Consider the following 17902-nt stretch of genomic DNA (forward strand, 5'->3'; position numbering starts at 1 on the left):
GACTTCTGGCCCATGACACTTTCACCTGGCTTAGGATGCAATGGCTTTCTAGTATAAATGTGGGGGGGGGAGTGCCCACTATTCCTTTGCAGGGCAACAGATGCGGAATATCAGTGTCAAATAGTATGGTTATGAGTTTGGTGGCGGGGCAGACTCTCTACAATCTCTAGAGTCAGTAAAATAAAGCTAGAATTTGAGGAAACTGATGAACGTTGTTGCATTCAGTTTAGGATCGCAAGCCCAGGCAGCTTCACATAGCTGGCTGGGGATAAGCCAAGCCATTAACATGATAAAATGTGTGGATGGCTTATATCACAGAGCAAACCTTGGGCCTGGGTAGACAGACGTTGCCAAGGGGTATGTGTGAGAGGTGACAGGGAAAGAGTGTCTTTGGCAAGGTGTGCTGGGAACAAGAAAGGAGAACCAAGACAGAACCATCTTTGGCTGGAGGAGACTGAAGCTATGAGGAGGCTGAGGCTGTGAGAGGGACAATGAGGGACACTCTTGAGGTACTGTATAATGTTCTGCACCCACGCCATGCAAGACTTTAGGTGGAAAATAAACCATATGTCTTAAAACGCTGAAGCCTCTGCTGTTTCTGAACCCACAAAGGAAACACAACCCTGGAACCCCTAGAATCTTGCTACTACTTGGCAGAGATTGGGGGGGGGGTGCCCAACCTTTGCAACAGTATTTTCTGTGCCAAAGAGAGCCCATTTCTATTCTGTGCCTTCTGCAAATACGGTTTCCTTTATCAAACTACTTCTCTTATCTTCTGTGATCCCATAGCTTTCTTTTTCATGCTTCTCATTTTATATGCATCAGCTTCTTTCTCCAGTCATGTAAGCAGTCTATTTTCTCTATAAATCCAGTGGCTTTATTATTTATGAAAATGCATTGTATTTAATTGGCTGGAGGGAGTCAGGAGGGCGGTGGATTTCAAACAGTTGTTGGGCTGTAATACGAATGTTTCCTCTGGGAATGAGGGGGAAGGTAATGCTCTGGTGTAATTTATGGCTAGAAAGTGGTTGTTTTTTTCTGAAGCACTCTTGTAGTTTTCTCCACTGGGGAATTCCCATTTTTTTAAAAAAAATGTATTTTAAGGCTTCTGATATTTCCCCGTCTTGTTTTTATGTGTTGTTCGGCGCAGGGTTTGTCTCCTCTTGAGGATTTTGCCGGGCTGGTGTTGGGAAATAAAAATTTCAAAGCAGATTTGGTTTCTCTCAAAGGCTGAGGTATGTGAGGGGTTTTCTTTGTAGAATGAAATAAAAGTTGAACTGAAGTTACGAGGATCCCCTCATACACACACACATATATTTGCATATCTGAGATGCATTTGAAGTTCTGCATTTCTTTTTCTTAATAATGTTCTGCCTGCTTTACTGTTTGCTTTGCAGTGTGTGTGTGTGTGTGTGTGTGTGTGTGTGTGTGTGTGTTCGTGTTCATGTTCATGTTCATCAGAGATAGGGAGCCTCAGGTCCAGAGAATGAATGTAGCCCTCCAAATCTCTCTATCTGGTACTCTGGAGGCTCCCCCAGGCACAAAACATCTCCTCAGAACAAATACATGTTACCTATGTATGTTTGTGTTGTTATATTGCAAACTGCCCTGTGATCCTTGGGTGAAGGGCCATATAGAAATGTAATAAAGAAAAATATTGTTTATTTAATAATAATAATAAAATTCTCAATGAGGCTGCTGCAGTCCCTCCTTTTGCCTGGCCGAAATGTATCCTTGAAGGGCACTAATATGAGGCCAACAACGAGGGAATTGGTGTGGTTGAGAACAAGACTGATGGAGCAAACTCCTCAATCTGGCTTGGCAATCTGAACTGTTTACCCCAAAACTCAGAAATTTAGCTTAGACCAGATTCTCACCAGACTCCTTTGTCCTTGCCTCCCTTTTGATGAGCTGCAGCTATGAGCCTGGCAGAAGAAATGCTACAAGTATAGTCTTCCTAGTAATACTGGATATTCCCCTGCTTTTCTTGCTCCTGATACACAATTGTGGCAACATACCAGGGGCTAGGTGAGGAGGGAGAGCAGAAAGAGGCCTTTCTTCTGCCCAGCCACAAGGAAGGCAAGTGTCTGAATGGAGAGGCATTGGATATAGAGGCAGAGAGAAAACTGGGAAGCTGACTTATTCAAGGTCAGACCATTGCTCCATCTAGCCCAGTATTGTCTACACTGACTAACAGCAGCTCTCCAGAGTTTCAGGTAGGACCTTTCCCAACCCAGCTGGAAACATCTAGAATTGAATGAGGGACCTTCAGCATTCAAGGCAGATAGATGTTCTGCCATTCTATTGTGGTCCTTTGCATTAAGGGGAAGGCGGCATAACTTTCCCTCTGGCTAAATTAAAATCCAAGCTGAATATGAGGAATAGAGTGTCATACTTGGCTTTGTAATTTGGATTTCCAAGCCAGGAAATATGACTCGACAACACTAAAATGAGATCGAACAAATTAGCTGCTGCAAAACCCTTTATTGTGGTTCCACAGCGTATTTGCTTATGACTGTTTTTCATGCAATCTTTTCAAGTTATTGGTATACTCTGGTGAATTAGTAATGCCTGAATCCTTATCTGTTTTGTAGAGAAAAGCAGTGTATGGAACATACTGGAACACATTTTTGTTGCCTAGCCTCCCCCGTCCCCACCCCCTTCCCTATGTATTCCATCCTTTCTGCACTCTGTGTGTGCGTGTCACTGATAGGAAAGAGACTTTGCTCTCAGCCAAGCTATTGCTGTTCTCATTTTCCTCTACACAGCAGGAGAATGTCTCATATGAGAGATGAAAACACATGTGAAACTGGTCCAGAAAGACAATGGCAACTTTTTCTTAAAGTTTTACTTTAAAAACAAACAAACTTACACACACACACACACACACACACACACGCCATTGTGTGCATTGCATTAATAGCAGTAAATAGCAGTAAAATGTGGTGTCCTGCTCTTGATCATTATTTCCTTAGGACAGAGGTAGAAAAACTGTGGTCTTCCAGATGTTAAATGACTATAACTCCCCTTATCCCTGAACATTTTTTAAATCCGAAATATTTTTATTGGTTTTCATGTAATTACAAGAACAACATATAAATACAGTGACTTGTCTAGTGGTACATTAAGTTTCTTCTTCTTCTTCTTCTTCTTCTTCTTCTTCTTCTTCTTCTTCTTCTTCTTCTTCTTCTTCTTCTTCTTCTTCTTCTTCTTCCTCTTTGGTGATCACTTGTAGCTGACCATGATTGTCTTCCATAAACACGGTTTTAAAACACACTCCGTAAGTGACTGTGGAGGCCAATTCTGGATCCACACGTCCTTCCACAGTGGGGACATAGGTTACCAGGTGGAAGCTGAACATGGTGAGGGTTTGCCAAGCATGTCTTCCTCTTAGCATGTTTCTCCCTTGCATCCTGAGTTCAAGTGTCTTCAAAACCCATGGCACCTTTGGTAAAGGCTATTCTCCAATTGGAGCACTCACAGGCCAGTGTTTCCCAGTTGGCGGTGTTCATACTACATTTTTTTAAAAAGATTTGCCTTGAGACAGTATTTAAACCTCTTTTGTTGACCACCAGCATTACGCTTTCCATTTTTAAGTTCGGAATAGAGTAGTTGCTTTGGAAGACGATCATCAGGCATCCGCACAACATGACCAGTCCAACGAAGTTGATGTTGAAGAATCATTGCTTCATATGCAGTACACAGTACACAAGTAATACATTTATTTAAGCTTTGTCAATTCAAGTATCCCTGAACATTGACCATGACAGCTGGGGTTGATGGGCCATGTGTTCCCCACCCTGCCTTATGAGGAGAGAATGTAAAAGTATGACAAAGGGATGTAGAGGCTGCAATCCTATAGTCCTAGGGAACATGTTCCAATGTCATAGGTTTTCTGGCTTCCAGTTGTTGTAGAACAGGAACACAGAAAATGATTCTTTCCAATGGTTTTAATGTCTAGATTGGTGTGATAGATATTGAAATCTCTAGTTTAAGGCACAGCAGGCAATGGACATATTGAAGGCATGGATATTCACAAACAGGTGATCTACCTACTCAAAGCTGAAATGTTGATCCAATACTATACTGATATGCACCTATATAAAGGAATGGGGAGGGCTCATAATAGTTTATCCTGTGGTTCCGCTGCTTAGCAAGCAACCTAGCATTCTGTCTTGAAGGCAGGTTCATGTCTTCGCACCTCCTTTGGCGCCTCTGGGACAGACAGTAGGTGACAGAGAGAGTTGCTTCTGTCCCCTCTGGGCTGTTGTTTTTATTCTGAGAATTCTGTTTCTTGAGATATTTCCTTGAAGGTGTTTCTCAGTGTTTTATTCCAATACCTAATAAATAAATAACCTTCATTTGTATCCTTGACCGGAAACACTTCAGATCAATTCTTCTTCAATAAGAAATGAGGTTGCAGTTTTTGATTATTAAACTGTAATTAATGCTTGGTGTTTCAATAATGGAGAGTCTAAATTTTAATTAATTATTTTTTCTAAAGCCTTTTGATGATTAAAAAACAAACAAACGAAAGCGAGAAAAGGTATTAATTAAAAATAGTGATGGTTACCTTAATCGGGATAGTGAAGCTTTTTATCATTAAAAGGCGATTCTGCTGTGGTTAATTTGTTCAGAACCATTCTCTGGGTGAAGTAATTACATCCAATCAAGGTCTGTCAATACAATTTGTTATCAATTGTCACTTTACATCAAGTATAATCAGTTCAGCTGCATGGAAACAGTCATTTGGACTGCTAACTTTGTGTGTATCTCCCCCTCTAAAATGGGCAGGGAGACAGGAAAATTAATGTCCCATTTAATCTATGTCCAGTATGTCATAAGCATTTTTAAAACTTTATTTCAACTGAGCTAGAACATTTTAATAAAGGATGATCCTAATGTATCTTCACACTCCATTTTTATCATACATAAATAATTTATAAATTACAACTGTGATAGCAAGCGTGAACACTTTCCTTCATTCTCTGCCATGGAATTGCAGCTGCATTCTGCAGAGGTCCTGGGCAGGAATCTACTTGGTTAATGATCTAACGTCTTTGGCACCAATGCTTTCATTTTGTCCAAAATTACTCACATCTGTCATAGTATATTTTGGCTTCAGGCAAAGTAAGAGAGAACTAGCATGCACACATTCTGTGTTGGCATTCCAGAACAAAGCAGGGCCCATTTACTGTATCCTCTGCAAATGTGCAAAGAGAAGCTTTGGACTGCATGTGGAAGCTTTTCCTATAGCATACCCAGGGACGCAGGTGGTGCTGTGGTCTAAACCTCTGAGTCTTGGGCTTGCTGATCAGAAGGTCGGCGATTCAAATCCCCAGTAGGTACTGTAAGTATAAACACTGTGACTTCATTTTCATACAGAAATCAGCTTTGTAACCTTGGCATCATTAAGTCTTATCAGTCTATATGAAGCGATTCCCCTAAATGAGACACAGCCACTTACTGCATGAATTTACTTCAAATTTCCTCTGCTCTTATAGTGAAAAAGCGTATCCAATAAAAGACAGCTTTATCCTGATTTTGACAGCTGAGAACAAACTTCAATATCTGTCCATCCCAGATGATTTAAGACTAATTGTAGTAAGTATCCAACACTTGGAACATTATTCACAGAAGAGTGCCAAATAAAATGAAATATATTGTCAATTATCTGCCGGACACGATCAAAGAGATGAGTTGAAACAAAATTAAAAAATTCCTTCCAGTAGCACCTTAGAGACCAACTAAGTTTGTCATTGGTATGACATTGGTATGAGATACCTGAAGAAGTGTGCATGCACATGAAAGCTCATACCAATGACAAACTTAGTTGGTCTCTAAGGTGCTACTGGAAGGATTTTTTAAATTTTTATTTTGACTACGTCAGACCAACACAGCTACCTACCTGTAAAAAGAGATGAGTGGTTTTTATCATATTTACTATCCATGTAAACATTGTTTGAAATTGTAAACTCATGGATGACTTCCTCAAGCAGTCATCCACTCTTGAAAAATATGTCTGCTGGACACCATCCATTGTGCTCACAACATGCCAAGGACTGAGTGTCAAAACATTTAAATGGGGGCCTTTGCCAAATATATTGACTTCGATTGACTTCTTTAGATGTTCATATCCTGTTCACTTAAGATGTTTACAGACGCCTTGCTAGAAAACAAGGCTTCATGCTACTTACTCCAACTATTAATGGATATTTTATTTGTCCAATAAAAAAAGCTTATCCAATACATTAGAAGTTCTTTATTTAATCTTGGTGTTGTTGTTTAGTCGTGTCTGACTCTTCGTGACCCCATGGACCAGAGCACGCCAGGCACTCTTTTCTTCCACTGCCTCCCGCAGTTTGGTCAGACTCATGTTGGTGGCTTTGAGAACACTGTCCAACCATTTCGTCCTCTGTCGTCCCCTTCTCCTTGTGCCCTCTATCTTTCCCAACACCGGGGTCTTTTCCAGGGAGTCTTCTCTTCTCATGAGGTGGCCAAAGTATTTCCTTCAGAATGGATAGGTTTGATCTTCTTGCAGTCCATGGGACTCTTGAGAAGAGGGTTATGGTATAATAATAGTGGCCCTTTTAGAATGTAAAAGGATAACTGATGTGAAAGGATAACTGTTTTAACTGTCCATGCACCATATTTCTATTACAGGTGAAGAGGAAGGTTACACTTCAGGTAAGGAAGACTTTAACTTGTCGCTTTATTTTCTCACAGAACTATTTCTGTAGTTTAGCAGAGACCTAAAATGGGACTCAATAGTCCCAGAACCCCTTCTCAAGTGCCCTAGAAGTCTACGCTTCCCCTTCTTTTTCCAGAGTTATTGGTATTTACTTAAACAGGGACAGTAAGAACTTAACTAACAATAAAAAGAAAGTTTAAAGAAGACCATAAAGGCTCGCAAGAATCAGGCAAGCTCAGGTTACCTTTCACATTGGGTTGTTTGGATGTTCTGTAACCAAATAACACAAAAGGCAAGCACTAGTCAAGAGCATTCTTCTCTCTGGAAGCCAGCCTGCTCCTCAGCAATCAATTGGCTTTGTTTATCCCAATTTTCCAGTTCACTAAATAGAAATCTAGTACAGATTTCATAGGTCGCATGAAACAGTCCCTCTCTCTCTGGTTTGGAAACAACACATTTCTTATTATCTCTTTGAGTTTTGGCTTAGCTCATATCTAAGCATAGACCTTTCTGAGCTACCCTTGCCTCTGTTTCCCCCCAAAATTAAGTTAGCTTTCGACACCAGCAGTTAAGAGGAAGCAATGAGAATGCAATGCTTCACATGTCTTCATTAGGCCCTAAAGTCTTACTGATAAGAAGATCCCAGAGGAAAGACTCCTGAGAATTGTTTTCCAGGGCTTTGGGGTATTAGTTAGCAACTGTTGGTACCATCCTATGAAATAAAAGAATTTAAGGTAGGTTTTAGCAAATAGAGGAGGATGGGAATTGCAATGTACTGGCTAAATCATTAACCCATGACAACTCCCTTCTTGTGATGTTTGATGAGAAAACAACAACAACAACAACAACAACAACAACAACAACAACAACAACATCCCATACATTATCACAATGCTTAAGTGCTTGGCATAATCAAATCACAGTTGATGCAAAATTTTGCATTAGTGTCCTAAATGTAGTTTCACATTTCCTGGGTCATCACAAAATTAGCATTATTTTAAAACTGTTCTACAGACCCCAAACATCTCATCTCTATTGAACTATATAACACAACAATGTTCTAAAGCAGGTATGGGCAACCAGTGAACCTTCATACTTTGTTGGACTTCAACTCCTATTATCCCTGAGCATTGTTCATGTTGGCTGGGGCTACTAGGAGTTGAAGTCCAACAACAACTTGAAGGTCAACAACATGCCTGGTCAAAAAGATGGGAATGAAAACCTGATGTGAGTGTTGTTGGTTTTTTTTGTGGCTCTGTGAGACATAGAGGTTGCTGCCGACACCTTTCCCAAACAACGTTGAATTTGATTAGTTAATGCAATCAAACTATTCTATGGATAAGTACTGCAACTTCTGAGTTAATAATTATTGCTGAATTTGGTACTAATTTTGACTGTGCCCAACTGTCTCAAAATTAATATCAAGCGGCCACAATACATTTTATTGGAGGTCTATAGAACTCAAAATGGCTCCCTGCAGTTTGAGCTTTCTGAAAACATGCTGCGATGTATTGAAGGAAACACACAGAGACACAGGCAGAGGTATACCCTTATAACCACCTGGATTATTTCCTGTTAAGTAAAAATCTTGGTTCATCATTAGAAAGCAACGGGGTGGGGGGAGGGGAATGCATATGATTTGCATGAGATTGCTGTTTAAAAATTCAGATTTTTCCCCAATATTGTCTTATTTCTGTTAGCCAATGTTCCATCCACATTGTAAAACATGCTAGCAAATGAGATACCTAGAAACCTAGAAACCTCTTTATCACAGCAGCAAATTTTTAAATTTTATTTTAAGGAATCACCATGCCTTCAGGACATGCGGTATTCACATCAGTATACAATATATTAAATACAATATATTAAATAAAAGCAGTTTATCATAAGGATCATCCATATTAATCCATATTCATATATTTCCTGAGCATCCTACTGGATCACACCAAAGGTCTATATGGTTCAGCATCCTGTTTGTTTCAGTTCCCAATTGGATTTTGCTTGGGAATTATGCAAGCAAGTGGTAGTAGGGATCCATCTGCACTATATATTTAAAGCAGTATCATACCACTTTAAACAGCCACGGCTTTCCCCAGAGAACCCTGGAAACTGTAGTTAGTTAAGAGTACCAGATATTGTTAGAGATCCCTAATTGCCCTCCCAGAGGTACACTTCTCAGAGCTTCCCCATGAAGAGGGATTGATTAGTAAACCACTCTATAAAGGCAGCATACAAATAATATTTATTAAGTAAGTGAGCAACCATAAAGAGCTGGACCATAAAGAAGGCTGATCGCCGAAGAATTGATGCTTTTGAATTATGGTGCTGGAGGAGACTCTTGAGAGTCCCATGGACTGCAAGAAGATCAAACCTATCCATTCTGAAGGAAATCAGCCCTGAGTGCTCACTGGAAGGACAGATCGTGAAGCTGAGGCTCCAATACTTTGACCACCTCATGAGAAGAGAAGAATCCTTGGAAAAGACCCTGATGTTGGGAAAGATTGAGGGCACTAGGAGAAGGGGACGACAGAGGACGAGATGGTTGGACAGTGTTCTCGAAGCTACGAACATGAGTTTGACCAAACTGCGGGAGGCAGTGCAAGACAGGAGTGCCTGGCGTGCTATGGTCCATGGGGTCACAAAGAGTCGGACACGACTAAACGACTAAACAACAAGTGAGCAACCCTATGCACAGGAAGATGGCATAAAGCAAGTTTATGCAAATTATGCCAGCATAAAGTTACACCAAATCCAAGACCCGTTTATCAGCAGGACAGTGGCTGCTATTTTGCCTTTAAAATTGTGATCTGTGGCAGAGGTTGTCAGGTTATGTGACCACTGAATTTCACTCATTTCTGTCCAGCAACATTTGCATTCCGATGATTTATGCTTGCGTCAGCTAAACAAAAATTAACATTCCTTCTTTTTGCATAAAAGGCAAAACAAAAAACAGCAGTCTCCAGCGTTATTTCCCCTGAAATATATCGTTTACTCTAAAAAGAAAGGAATCCAATAGTACACTTAATACCTAGAGATTATGTAGGAACCTGCCAGTTTTTGTTCTGTTTTGTTTTCTCAGGGCATGACCATTCCCTGACTGCGGCAAACTGCTATGGTAACAATTTTTACACCCTCTCGGAGGCTGGCATTTAGAGATTACTTCATTCACCTTTGCATGAGTTGCTGGTCACAAGTTTGACATTTGATGAAAGTTTCCAGAAGGTTTCCCCCCTCCAACCCCACCCTTCAGTCAAGGAAATAAATATTTGTCAGCAAGTGGAGCCTGTAACAAAATGTTGCAGTATAGAATAACCCTGTTCAGAGTGCCAATCAGCAATCTGGAGGTGTGGTGGTATGGGACAGGGCAGGTAGGGAGAGGGATCTGGCTGGATCCTAAGCCCATTCAGCTCAGTCACATGACCTGGCAACCTGGTATTGAATACTCAGGGCCAGCCCAACCATGAGGCAAAGTGAAGCAGTCACCTCGGGCAGCAGATGGGCACCCTCCCTCCCTCTGTTGAAGCAGCACCAGCATCAGCTCTTGCAAGATGGCATCCAAATCTTGTGAAATCTCACTGGAACCTGCTGCCATCTCTTTGTGCCACCTAGGTAAAGGATGCTTCGGTGCAGGTGATGTAGCAGCAGGGCAGCGCGGAACTTCCCAATTCACCTCAAGCGGCAAAATGGGATGCACCATTCCTGAGAATACTATTGTACAATTCTGTGCTGTAGCTCTGTGCAGGGCCAGATTTAAGTTTGATGAGGCCCTGAGCTACTGAAGGCAATGGGGCCCTTTATATGTCCAGCTGTCCTTTGTCAACAACAAATTTGCTGTTTTTTTGTGCTGAATATATGCTATATGGTAATTTATGGACCTAACAGGAGCCTACACAACACAAAACACTGTTGCTGTATGTAGGTTTTATTTTATTTTATTTTTACCTTATATTTTGGAAATGTACATTCAGTCTTTTTTTTCCTAAAAAATGTTTTGGGGCCCCCAAGAGAGTGGGGCCCTAAGCTATAGCTTGTTTAGCTTATATGCAAATCCTGGTGGTAGAGCACACTTTTTGTCCCTGAGACCTTTCCCAGACAATCTCCAGCGTCACTGGGTAGGGCTGGAAATGTTGCTTGCTTGGAACCCTGGAGAGTGAAGAGAATACTGACCCAGCAGGAAGAAGTTTCCTATGTTCATATGATGCTAAAACTTGGCAGGAGTCCTGCAAACTTGTGGTTGTGGAGGGAGGCAAATTACGGAGGTCCCAAATATCCTATTTGTGGGATCTAGGCAGCAGCATTCATGTCTGTGTCTAATAGCATTTTCCCACACCTTATTGATTCCTGCCTGAAACTTTCTTTCTCCACTCATTACATTAAAAGTAATTATATGTGAAATGCCTCTTGAAGAAGTGAACTTTTAAGGACCCTCGGGTGGCTGCAAGTTTTCGTATGGGCCCTAACCGGCTGTCTCTTCATTCTGTCATCATTGACACTGCACAGACCAATAGCGTAAGTGTGCTATTAGTGCGATCCAATTCTCTCTCTCTCTATATATATATATATATTTGGTAGCGTGGTAAAGGCCCCTCTGTTGGGGAATGCAATCATATGGAGCCATTTAAAAAGAAATTTACTGCTAGGTCTCCTGATAGAGCAGTTAAAATTTATGGATGGCAATGTATTTGGTCAGGCTCAATAGACTAACTATTCTCCTCTTCAAATTGGTGTTTGGAGCCACAATGAATTGTATAATGATACTGTTGACTCTATGGGGCCCTTGACCTCTTTCCCAAATGGTTTATTTCATACAGCTGATTTTTTGTTATTTTTAAGAAAAGCATGGCATGGGAAAATACCAGATTTTTCCATGGGTTCCCAAAGTCACAGAGAAACAGTAAATCACACTGATGAGGACAAATGGATAGTCCACAGGTGCCTTTTAAAACTGAATAGATCAGGACCTTGGCTTAGCTACATCTGTACCAGTCCATTGGAGCCAGCTGGGGGGGGGGGAATGGCCAAGGGAGGAAATCTTCTGAAAGTGCTGATGACTTTGCGATCCTCTGTACAATTCCAGAATATTTGCATGTTATGTAAAAAGCACATAGTGAAGGAAGAAACTCGATATTGATAGGAAGAGAGTGCAACATTTTAAACACTGTGTTGCTATGAGTTAATGCAAATATAATATTTTGTACTTTGCTCAATCTTTACACCCTTCCCATTTGAAAAAAAGGATTTCTGATAAACGAGGCAATGGTACGGATTTGCTATAACTCAGGACAATCATGTGGTGTGCTTAAATGAGTGTGATATATCGTGTCCTGATATATTGTGTCCTCCCTAAAAGAGGGCACATGTTGCGGTGAGACCTGGAGACTGAACTCCTGTGTTGTGGGTGGGTAAGATCGGTCAGCCACAACACCCAATTGGTAGGTCCCTCGATGTTGGGTTCAATCTGGCCAATGGGGCGCAGTCCAAATGGATCGAGGGACCTACATATACCCATGCACGCGACCCGGAGCTTCCTCTTTTGGTGCGTGCATTCAGAACAAGCTAACACCATGTCCTCTGTGCAGCCGAGAGAGATTTATCTTCGATGGATCGTCCTGGTGAATTCTTTCTGTTATCCCTTCTTTCCCTTTAATACCTTCCGATTGTTTTCTTCCCCTCCTTGGTTAATTATTCCCTTCCCTTCCCCTTAGAGGGGCTTTTGCCCCCTGAGTGCTACCGGTCTGAGAGCTTGCCGCTGCCCACTTAATTTTCCCTTTGAACTCTTTGCGCAGCGGCTTTTTTGTTCTCGGTTCCGAGAACAAGTGTGAATTTATTTAGGGGGGAGATATTTGGTTCTGAACACGCAATTATTACTGCTAGGATCCACATGAAAATGACTCAGTTTGGAATGATTTCCTTGGCCTTTTCCAGCGCCGTCTTAAGTGCTCCCGGCGCCGTGGTGTGTCGGATCCTCCGGCGCCCTCCCGCCCCGTTCCGGCGCCCTCCCACCCCGTTTCCCAGCGCGGTGGGCGGGTGGGCGCCGCGCGGGTGCAACAGGCGCTGCTGCGTGGCAGGCGGGCGGGCAGGCGCAGCTGCGCAGCGGACCGGTCGGCCAGCGGGTGGGCGCAGCTCGCGGCGCCCTCCTGGCGGGCTGGCGCCATGGTGCCCTGCGCCACCCAGCCTGCACGTAGGGCCGGGCCTGGCCTTTTCTAAAGTAAAAAACCAATTATGCCAACAGTTCGGTTCACAGCTATTGTTCTTTGTTAAATTTCTTTCCGGAAATGTTGTATTGCAGCAACTGATAAACAGTCAAAAATATAGTTCGGATTGGATCATTATGGGCATTAATGTTACCAAGCTCAATAAAAGGGATAATTGGAGGACTATGGTGATGCTTAGCTAAGGCTACATTTCCTGCTTTCTATTTCTTGGATATTATAAAAAGCAAGAGCTGGTTCATGACAATAATGCTAGACTGGTGTGGTGAGCAAGGAGACTAAACAGAAATGTCACGGTCATTCCCATTGCTGACTCTTCAGATCGTCAGACTTGACTTCAGTTCAGAAACACAGCTTGGTATAGATTGCTTCTGGCAGTTGCACACTGAGCACCCCAAGATAAAGTGTCGGTACACACACAGTCTCAGGTTAAGACACTTGCAGTCTGGAATGTAGAATGGCAATAAAAGAATGAACGAATGAATCCTATCTGCAGTAATCCTGTTACCGTATGTATTGCTAATATTGGTATGCTGATTTTCAAACAATGGTCGATGGAGTTTACTGCTGATTGAGGTTGGCAGAAAGTGTGTGTGTGTTGTGTGTGAAGAAGAATCACAAATGATTCATACTGAACAATTCCTATCCTGAATGAATCAGTATAGTATACCCTGCAGATTCAAGACGCAGCATCTGATCTCAAGTAAGGTTGTGTAGTTGCAATTGACTGGTATCATTATATCTAAGTACAAACTGAATATGTTATACAACAACAACAAAAATTTTATTATTTATACCCCACCCATCTGGATGGGTTTCCCTAGCCACTCTGGGCGGTTCCCAACAGAATATTAAAAACACGATAAAACCTCAAACATTAAAATCTTCCCTAAACAGGGTTGTCTTCAGATGTCCTCTAAAAATAAGATAGTTGTTTGTTTCCTTGACATCTGATGGGAGGGCATTCCACAGGGTGGGAGGCACTACCAAGAAGGCCCTTTGCCTGGTTCCCTGTAACCTCACTTCCCACAGTGAGGAAATGTTTTTGTTTAAGAGCCTTATAGGTAAGACGAATGGTTCATCTAGTCCAGCATCCTGTTCTCACAGCACTGAATATTTTGGTAGAATAGAAATACCTTGCAAAAAATACTTTGCTGGGAAATCTCTTCAATAGAAATAGAAATCTATTCAGTTGTTGCTGCCACTATTTAGTACCATTGCCACACCCCTCCTAATCTTCCTTCTTCAGTGACACTTTCATTTCTCTATTACGTATTTCTCCATTTTTCCAAACAGGGATTGCATAGTGAAAAAGAAGATCTCATGATAGGTATATATAGCCAATCAAATTTGGTCATGTGGTGACATACCTGGTGGCAATTGTAGGCAATTTAAATAAGCAAACAAACATTTTTATAAGGAGCATAAAATATCATAAAGGGGGGAGTGAAAATATGTTAAAATTAAACTTTACTCAGACTTGGCTATAATAATTTCTCTCCGATGCATATTTTTTAAATGAAAGAGGGAGGGGAGAAAGAATCATAGAATCATAGAGTTGGAAGAGACCACAAGGGCCATCCAGTCCAACCCCCTGCCAAGCAGGAAACACCATCAAAGCATTCTTGACATATGTCTGTCAAGCCTCTGCTTAAAGACCTCCAAAGAAGGAGACTCCACCACACTTCTTGGCAGCAAATTCCACTGTCGAACAGCTCTTACTGTCAGGAAGTTCTTCCTAATGTTTAGGTGGAATCTTCTTTCTTGTAGTTTGAATCCATTGCTCCGTGTCCGCTTCTCTGGAGCAGCAGTAATAAGAATAAGAGTAATAAGAAAAAAGTGTATCCACTTCTCTCTGTTTCTCATTATTGAAATATTGATTTGGACTCATTTTCATAATTTCCAGGATACTTCTAGACCATCTTTTTTTGTTTTCTGAATACTTTGCATCTGAAGGAAAGATAAGTAGCTTTGCCCATTCTGCTACTCTGTTGCACTAAAAAAGAAGGGGGCACTGATAAAAAATAATGCAGAGTTTCATTTCTCCTTCACAGACAAATGGATTGGAAAGAAAATAATGAGAGGTGTGGGAGATGGATGACTGTGTTAGCGAAACACAGAGCAAAGATGAAAAACCACCCTAGAAATGAGAGGTGAAGATCCTGGGAAAGGTCTGAGAGCAGGTGTTGTAAGCACTATGCTTAAAATTAGACATCTAGGATCTGGAACCTCATGATTAGGAGCTATCAAAAGCTTGCACATGTCCAGAAGGACTTGAAGTAGTCCTTTGCCTCTTTGCCATATCACAATGGCCTTTGAAACACCCAAAATTTGTCATGTCAGGCTGAATAAGGCCACCCATGCGAGGTGCTTCCGCTTACAAGATTTACAAGCTTGATTATTTCAGGCACAGCAGGATGTGTTTCTAAATTGTAATCTGGCTTAAATGAAATGCCCTGAAACAAGCAAAAATAATTAGTATCGGATATCCAATCTAATTAGTAAAGCAGCCTTGAACCACGCAGCCTCATTCCGAGGGAAGTCGATAAAATAGGATCCCTCTGAAGTGAGGTGGCTTAAATGGAATGCACGGAAGCAAGTTGTAAGACTTGGTTTCAGGTATTTGAAGTAATTAGCAAGGTAAGCTTGAGGCATGAAGTCTGGTTAAGGAAAAAATCAATGGCAAAGGAGTCTGGTTAAGAAGAAAATCAATACAGAGTTGCAGTTATTTCTTTGTGAAACTCGGGCACTCAAAACGTGTCAACAACAATGTCCCATGCTCTTAGAAACTTGATGGATGTTGAATTACTGAAGCCAGTATGAGTTGTGGGTTGCAACCATGCCATACATTTGAAGGACTCCTGCACCAGTTGAATTGTCATGACTTCCCCCAAAGAATCCTGAATTCTATGGTTTGTTAAGGTGCTGACCTCAAAGAGCTACAATTCCCAGCACCCTTAACAAGCAGCAGTTCCCAGGATTCTCCATCATTGTTACAATGATATAACATTGCTCTAAAGGTGAGCATGGCTTCCATCAAAGAATCCTCCAAACTGTAGTTTCCCAACAGAGCTACAATTACCAGATAGAAGAAGAAGAGGAGGAGGAGGAGGAGGAGGTGGAAGTGGTGGTGTTTGGACTTGATATCCCTCCTTTCACTCCCCTTAAGGAGTCTCAAAGTGGCTAACAATCTCCTTCCCCTTCCTCCCCCACAGCAAACACTCTATGAGATGAATGAGGCTGAGAGACTTTAGAGAAGTGTGCCTAGCCCGAGGTCACCCAGCAGCTGCATGTGGAGGAGCAGGGAAGCGAACCCGGTTCACCAGATTACAAATTCACCGCTCTTAACCTCTACACCACACTGGCTCTCTTGAACAAACTATGGTTTCCAAGGTTATTTAGGAGAAGCCATGATTTTAAGGAGGTATAAATGTGCTATAAAAGTGTGGTGTGGATGTGACCCAAGGCTTAGTTTTCTCTTGGCACTCAGGGATTTTTTTGGGGGGAGACACAATGAAGCATATTGTTGCCCTCCTGTTTTATGAAGCAGCATAATCCCCCAAATTTTGTTATTATGAAGTGTGCAGTAATACTCAGAAGTAAGTTATGCTGTATCCAATGGAGTTTATTACCCATATCTAGGCTTGCAGCCTTTGTCCATTTGTGTTGACCGGGAGTTTTGATCAGTTCATTTGTGTGTGTATGTGCATGTAGTGTTTATTTTTCAACTTGCATATTTATTAACAGTATCTATCTAAAGTTTGGATCCAAGCATCCTCAGTAAAAGACAAGAAACATTAAAAAAAAGAGTGTGTATTTTAAAAATATACAACCACCCCCCCTCTAGTCTGGACCACTCTTTCTGGATACTTCCTCCATATGAGCAAGCTTTATACCAGGGGTCAGCAAACTTTTTCAGCAGGAGGCCGGTCCACTGTCCCTCAAACCTTGTGGGGGGCCGGACTATATTTTGAAAAAAAATATGAACGGATATGTCCCACAAATAACCCAGAGATGCATTTTAAATAAAAGGACACATTCTACTCATGTAAAAACACCAGGCAGGCCCCACAAATAATCCAGAGATGCATTTTAAATAAAACGACATGTTCTACTCATGTAAAAACATGCTGATTCCCGGACCATCCGCGGGCCAGATTTAGAAGGTGACTGGGCCGCATCCGGCCCCCGGGCCTTAGTTTGGGAACCCTGCTTTATACATTCCCTTCTACCCACTATATAAAACTGCCTCTTTTACTCTTCATCCTTATTCTAGAAAGACTTTCTTCGAGAACACATTTCAAGTGGCCTCCCCACCTCAGCTTGGGAGAGGGACTCTGCTTTGGTAAATAGATTTGGAGCAGTGATGTTAATTTAGTATTTATTTTAGGGGGTGACACATTCATTTTAGCAACCATCTAACTTATCAGGACAGACAGCCACTCACACAGAAAAGTACACTGTTATTGGATTTAGATACAAGTGAAATATGACTCTCCTGAGCTTTTAATCCCAAAAGGGACTGTTGTTATAAACCAATCTGAGTGCCATAAAATGGGAAATAGGAATTCACTGGAAATTCATGACATGATATCTTTAAGAGGCAATCAAATTATTTCATGTCTTGCAGAAGGACAGCCACTCTTGATCAGGAGTAAATGCATTTTTTTCTATGCTAAGTGCTGTAAATGTTATGTTATATAGGTGGGCTCTATCAAAGGGAATCCATCCACGTGCATAGAAACATCCATGCGCATATAGGCCAATACAATTATTCAACATGTCTGCAAGTCTGTGGTTTCTTCCATGTACTAAAATACAAGTGCCACATCATATGCCATTGGATAGGGCTAAAGTAGGGACGAGGAAGCTTTGGCATGCCAGATGTTGCTGGACTCCCAACTCCCATCAGGCCTAGTCAGTGCTGCCAATGGTCAGGGATTATGGGAGGTTCTCCATCTCAGCCTAGGTTCAAACCTAGTGTGCAATTGACAATGAT

General features: G+C 41.6%; 1 long non-coding RNA gene across 2 annotated transcripts; it reads left to right on the plus strand.

Annotated features, from left to right (window-relative positions):
* The first annotated feature begins 5143 nt into the window (after positions 1-5143).
* On the plus strand, positions 5144-16770 carry LOC148684890 (uncharacterized). 2 transcript variants are annotated; one of them, XR_015951584.1, is made up of 3 exons: positions 5144-5604; positions 14958-15086; positions 16119-16770. It is a non-coding gene; the product is annotated as an uncharacterized LOC148684890 (long non-coding RNA). The 2 variants fall into 2 exon arrangements; XR_015951583.1 differs by having other exon boundaries at positions 5145-5604; positions 14958-15074.
* The last annotated feature ends 1132 nt before the right edge of the window (positions 16771-17902 follow it).

The sequence above is a fragment of the Zootoca vivipara genome, chromosome 8 (assembly GCF_965207765.1).
Source record: "Zootoca vivipara chromosome 8, rZooViv2.hap1.1, whole genome shotgun sequence".
Lineage (NCBI taxonomy): Eukaryota > Metazoa > Chordata > Lepidosauria > Squamata > Lacertidae > Zootoca > Zootoca vivipara.